The sequence below is a fragment of the Danio rerio genome, chromosome 19 (genome assembly GCF_052040795.2).
Source record: "Danio rerio strain M-AB ecotype USA chromosome 19, GRCz13ab, whole genome shotgun sequence".
Taxonomy (NCBI): Eukaryota; Metazoa; Chordata; class Actinopteri; order Cypriniformes; family Danionidae; genus Danio; species Danio rerio.
Window position 1 is genome coordinate 17,880,177 of NC_141039.2, and position 6,394 is coordinate 17,886,570.

The 6,394-nt window shown below is 41.0% G+C and overlaps 1 pseudogene; it reads right to left on the reverse strand.

Moving 5' to 3' along the window:
• Nucleotides 1-843: 843 nt before the first annotated feature.
• LOC147832509 (uncharacterized) lies at nt 844-1,912 on the reverse strand (annotated as a pseudogene).
• Nucleotides 1,913-6,394: the final 4,482 nt, after the last annotated feature.

Below are 6,394 nucleotides of genomic sequence, written 5' to 3' on the forward strand. Positions count from 1 at the left end.
GTGAACTTTGCACGCAACAAAAGTATACAACTGGAAAGGGGGGTATGATGGAATAATCATTTATCTCTAATGGTTTTCCATAATTGTTACGCCTGTTTCACACCCCAAGCGTAAGCGACGCGTGAGCAGAGCGTGAGCAGCACGCAGGTGAAGCGTTTGCTGCGCACATCCATTGTCCTTTTACACCGAAAGCGTTTGCAGCGAGCAACTGAGCAACGTCCTTTGTGCAGAATGGGTAAGTTCCCAATACAATTCACTTGTAATTAATTTATTATCAGACTATTTTAATCATTTTAATGTTTGTTTGTTTTTAACACAGCGGAATAGATGGATCACATTCTTACACTGATTGGGGTGAATCTCTTAAGACAAACAACAAATTACAGGAGACCCATCGAACCCAAGCAACGTCTTGCTGTTACACTGAGGTAAGATCAACATTCTTGTAAAAGAATGTCAGTGTGTTGATATAGTTTTAATTTTGTTGATATGTTTTAAATTTTGGTGTAAAAGTGTATTTGTACATGAAATTACGATGTAAAAGTAATCTGGATGAAACTTTTAATAACAAATGAAATAAAGCCATCATTACACTTTATAATGTAAAATAAACATTTATTTCAAATACCAAAGCATAAAAAAATAATATTATCCAACTTGTAAGACTGTGCAAAGAATGTTTTTAGAACAATACAAATAAAAACAAGTAAGAACAATATCACTAGTAATATATATTTTTACATTTAAACTAATAAACTATTTACATAATATTTAGCTGTTTTTTTTATTTTAAAAAATCCAATTAAACAATATTATTTATAATATTAAAATTCTTGGTAAACATTAGAATGCTGGCTGTTGCTGGGTGTGATCCTGCTGTGGGTGGTGGCTTTGTTGTACTTGAACAGCAGTTGTGGGGTGGTAAAGCTGAAATCCTGCTCCTTGGGGGTACTGGGTAACTGAAAATAGTGGGTGAGTTGTTCCTTGTTGTCTCAGAGCTTCATCCTCTAATTCCATCTCAGCTAGGTAACTCAAAATGTGGATTTGTGCTCTGTTGCGGTTCCTAGGAAGCAGCCTATTTAGCTTTGGAACTAAGCTCAGGGCAAAATAATACATTTCGTCATACTGTCCTGGAACCTGGTTGGTGCAGAGGTTGTCGGTTGCATTATAATGTCCAAAAGTTGTTGTTCAGTGTTAGCTGTTGTATTTGATCTTCTCCTTCTCTGCCTTGGAGGCTGACTATCAGTCATGAGTTCATGTACTCTGGGATGTGTAGTGGGGGTTGGGGTGTGAGGTCTTGTTGTAAGTGGTGGTGTGGGGGTTTCAGACAGTTGTGGGGGATTTTCAGATCTTCGCATGGTCTGTGAGGGTGTTACAGGCCTCTGTTTTGGTCTAAGGCACAGGTGTCAAACTCAGTACCAAAAGGGCCGCAGCTCTGCACAGTTTAGTTCCAACCCTAATTAAACACACCTGATCAAACTAATTGAGTCCTTCAGGCTTGTTTGAAACCTACAGGTAAGTGTGTTGGAGCAGGGTTGGAACTAAACTGTGCAGGGCTTCGGCCCTTTTGGAACTGAGTTTGACACCCCTGGTTTAAGGGGACTGTATGGTCTACTCAGGTCTGCTACCTCTGTATCCACATCCTCCAGTGTCATATCCACTGGCTCTTCTTCACTCTGCAGAGTATGTCTGGAACTTTAAATTAATGAATAGATTAGTATATTTAAAATGCGGCTGCGGTAACAACGAGCTCTGCTTGTTGTACCTAACGCTAAGGCCGCCTCATCATCTAAGGTAAGTGGAAGATACAACCACATTACTCCCTCTACCTTAACCCCCTTGTGTTTCTCTGTCCAGGCCCAGCGCACCGAGGGTGCGGCTTGGCCAGGTGTCGTTCACGCCAACGTCCATTACGAACCCGCAACTGGACCCAAGCAACATAACTAACTATAGGCCTATTTCAAATCTTCCATTTATGTCTAAAATACTAAAAAAAGTTGTTTCTACCCAATTATGCTCTTTTCTGCAAACAAACAATATTTTTGAAGTGTTTTAGTCAGGTTTCAGGGCTCATCACAGTACAGAAACCACATTAGTGAAAATAACCAATGATCTACTCTTAGCTGCTGACCAAGGGTGCATCTCGCTATTTGTTCTACTCGATCTTAGTGTGGCATTTGACACCATTGACCACAATATCCTCATAAATCGCTTAAAGTCTACAGGTGTCCAGGGACAGGCTCTAAAATGGTTCAAGTCCGTTACCAGTTTGTGAATATTAATGGACAGCCTTCACAAGTCAGCCCAGTAAAGTATGGGGTGCCTCAAGGATCAGTTTTAGGCCCTTTGCTGTTTACAATTTACATGCTACCTCTGGGCAACATTTTTAGAAGACATGGGATCAGCTTTCACTGCTATGCAGATGATACTTTATATATTTCAACTAAACCTGATAAGATGTCTAAACTGTCTACACAGCAAAATCCTCTGAGTAAAATTTACTCAGTCTTTAAATAAGGGCAAACAGGTTGGTAATAAGTAAAGCTGCTGTTTGTGGAGTTTTTGAGAGAAACAATGTATTCTATTTCAGCTGATTTCATCTAAGGCTGTCTCTAAAGTCAGTTGTAGTTTTGTGGTTCTCTTCTGTTTCTGCTTAACAACAGCAGATGTTCATCGTCAGTCCTCAATCATCACCTAATTAACATTAACTTAATTTAGAGAGGGAACCAAGTACTATCTAAACTGAGTAAATATTACTCAAATGATTTTGCTGTGTAAGCTAACTGAGTGTATTAAAGATGTTAAAGACTTGATGACCAACAATTTTCTTCTCTTTAACTCTGACAAAACAGAATTATTACTTATTGAACCTAAATCCTGTACACAGCAGATCTCGCAACTCAATCTACAATTAGAGGAATACAAAGTTAGCATTAGCGCTACTATAAAAGATTTGGGTGTCATATTAGACAGCAATTTAACTTTTTAAAACCATATATCCCATGTCACAAAAACCGCCTTCTTTCATCTAAGAAATATAGCTAAATTACGAAGTATGCTATCCATCTCAGATGCAGAAAAGCTAGTCCATGCTTTTATGACTTCTAGGCTGGATTACTGTAATGCTCTATTTGCTGGCTGCCCAGCATCCTCTATTAACAAACTTTAATTAGTACAAAATGCAGCTGCCAGAGTTCTTACCAGGTCTGGAAAATATGATCATATTACCCCAACTTTATCCTCCTTACACTGGCTGCTGTTAAGTTTTGTATTGAATTTAAAATATTACTTCTAAACTCAGGGCTTCTGGTAGTACCTAGAATAGCAAAGTCTAGTAAAGGAGGTCGAGCCTTCTCGTTTATGGCTCTTAAACTCTGAAATAGCCTTCCAGATAACGTCGGAGGCTCAGACACACTCTCTCAGTTCAAACCTAGAAATAAGACCTATCTGTTTAGTGAAGCATACACTCAATGAATCACTTAGCAGATTTCCAAACAGGTTTTTGCATCTTGCTTATATACACTATGAACAGCAGCTACGATAATTATTCTCTTTTTTCTCCATTTTCACCTGGGGATACTCATCCCAAGGTCCTCAGATTATGTGGAGTCACTGGTTGGTCATTGAGGAGTGTACAACATGAGACTGATTCCAGTGACGCTCTAGGGACAGACGAGTCTTTGCTGAGGCCAGCTCCCAGCCTCCACCGCCAAGACTGCAGCTCTGCACAAGACTTTTGGCCAGCGGAGAAATTAAAATGATCGTGCCCAACTGAATCTGGTTTCTCTCAAGGTTTTTTTTCTTCACTCACCTCTGTGAAGTTTTTTTTTTTCTATTTCTGCTGTCGCCACTAGCTTGCCTGTTTGGGATCGGTAGAGCTACCCATTGATAAATTTGCTCTTCAGTGTTTGGACTCTCAGTAATGATTTTAAACCACACTGAACTAAGCTAAGCTAAACTCAACTGAACTTAAACACTAACAACTGAACTAATCTGTTCCAATAAGTATGACCATTTATGTGGAGCTGTTTTGACACAATCTACATTGTAAAAGTGCTATACCTATAAAGCTGAATTGAATTTAATTGAATTGAGGGTGCAGTGGAGGATGACTGGGGATGCTGTGGTCTGCTGGATCGACCGTCATGTTTACTGGCAAAGGGCTGATTCGCGTGTGCATCAAAGATTTATGTTCGGGTGATCCAGCGTGGCAGAACCAATGTGAGTTTAGTTTCATTTGGCAGGTCAGTTTGGTTGTGTTCAGACTTCCTGAATTTCTGTTATATTTTTGTTTGGTTGGCCTTAATTTGTTTTCAACTAGTATTTATGTTGGATTATTATTTTGTTTAAGTTAAATAAATATTTTTGGCCTTAATTGTCCTGTGTTCGCGTGCCTTAACACTCGGCTATCTCACATATGGTGTCAGACGTGGGATTTTTTAATAGAGGACACAGATTTTTTTCCCCTTATTTATAGTCTCAGTGCATTGAGTTCCCATGAGCCATCAGCAAAAGAAGGGTCCCATGAAGCTAATTTCTATGGAGCAAGAGGAGGAGCAAGAAAGACCTGCAGAGGAGGAAATGGAGCTTAAGGATAAAAATGAGATGGCAAGTAGAGAGCCAACCTTCGCTGATTTAACTAGTTTGTTCAGTGTGCATATGGCAAAAATGGATTCCAGGGAGGTGGTCAGAAAGCAAATTCAAAGACCTGCTTTTTCTGAGCCTCTGGAGAGACTTCTCGAACTCGGTGAAACGCCTGTGTCTGCTCCAGTACCACAGCGCCCACCAATGTAGGTTCCAGCCCCAGAGCATGCTCCTCTGACTGCTGACAACGCCCCTCCTCTAACTCGTTCAACCAGATGGAGGACGTGTAGGAAGAGGACTGCTCCAGCCCCAGAGCGCCCGCCAGTGTCGGTTTAAACCTCCGAGCGCTCGCCAGTGTCGGCTCCAGCCCCAGAGCACCCGCCATTGTAGCGTACAGTCCACAGATAAAATTACTTTTTGATTTTATCACGGTCTGGGTTTAGTCGACAGAACGGTTTTACGACTCCTGGCTCCAAGAAGTCTGGATTTTCGTGACAGCTTAAGTAATCTAGGGAGACTGGAGAGAGAAGTCTGGAACTTCAAAGACATTCCTGCCCAAATACACACACACACCCACGAGGCTGTCCCGACAGAAAGAAAATGAACTCAAAAAAATCCTGAACCAGCACAAGACTAAAGTGTTATGTTTTGTAAACTTTGTATCTCATTTCTGACTTTTCTTACCTGTGTAACCTCTCTTATAATCTGTATGCATGTTCCCTTTAGGCCTTTTGAAAGCATAAATAATATGAGGATGTGAAAAATCATGTTGATGTACTTTTTAAACCCCCCATGTTTGGTACCGATGGGTTTCTGCTGACATTTTACAACACATGATGCATAGAGCAAGATCATAACTCGCATTGCTTTATTCTTTAATCCCCTGTATTAAATGCCTGTCCGCATGTTCTGGGCGGACACTCAAATTTGCATACGAGCAGCCTCGAGACAAAGGAAGGTTCGCGCGCAAACTTTGCCTGAAATCATTGGTCAGATGCTGAACGGGTTGTCACGTGACCCGCAGGTATAACCAGACTTCTCCCCAAACATCCAGCAGAGAACGTCCGAACAAAGAACTCACAACTTCTAAGCCGCATGGACTTTTTCCCGCCACGCTTTTCTTTGTTTTCCGCCAAAGTATATTCAGTTTAAAGTTTGCGATCGTGTTCGTCCGAACTGCATTACAAACTTCACACATCAAGAAGGACATCAAAAGGAGTTTCATCAGGAAAAGACTCGCATACAAAGAGAGACCTCCAGACATGAAAGACCAGGTATTTTTAGTTATGCGAATAAGCTGTGCCCCTTTTATCAAAAAGGTGTTTTTATAATCTTGGTAATCCTTAATGGTGCGTGTGGAACTGAAAGTTTTGTCACTCTTTTATCCGAAATCTATATTTCCGCGCTTTGCTATCTCTTTCTGTTCGTACATGTTTTATAGTCCCGTATAGACCCGATATCTCCACGTGGTTTACCTTTGTTCTGTGTTTAGTGATGTTTGTAAACAAATTTCGGGAGAAGCATGCGCAGAAGTTTCAGTATCGAATACGTCATTGACAATTATCCCATCATCAAATCAGTTTCTGAGCAACGCCTATATATACCAAAGCTGTCTTACCTGCAGCATCTCACGACTTTAGCATTGGCACATCCAATCGCTGTAGCCTTGTCCAAACAGCAAATTTCCATGAGGATGACACGGCTCCTCTTGCAAACTCCAAGCCAACGTCCAGCGCATCAGCACTCGGCAGAGCATATCAACAGAGTCCGCGGTCTTAACTTAGGCCCGCCACGCTGCTGCTGTTCCAGA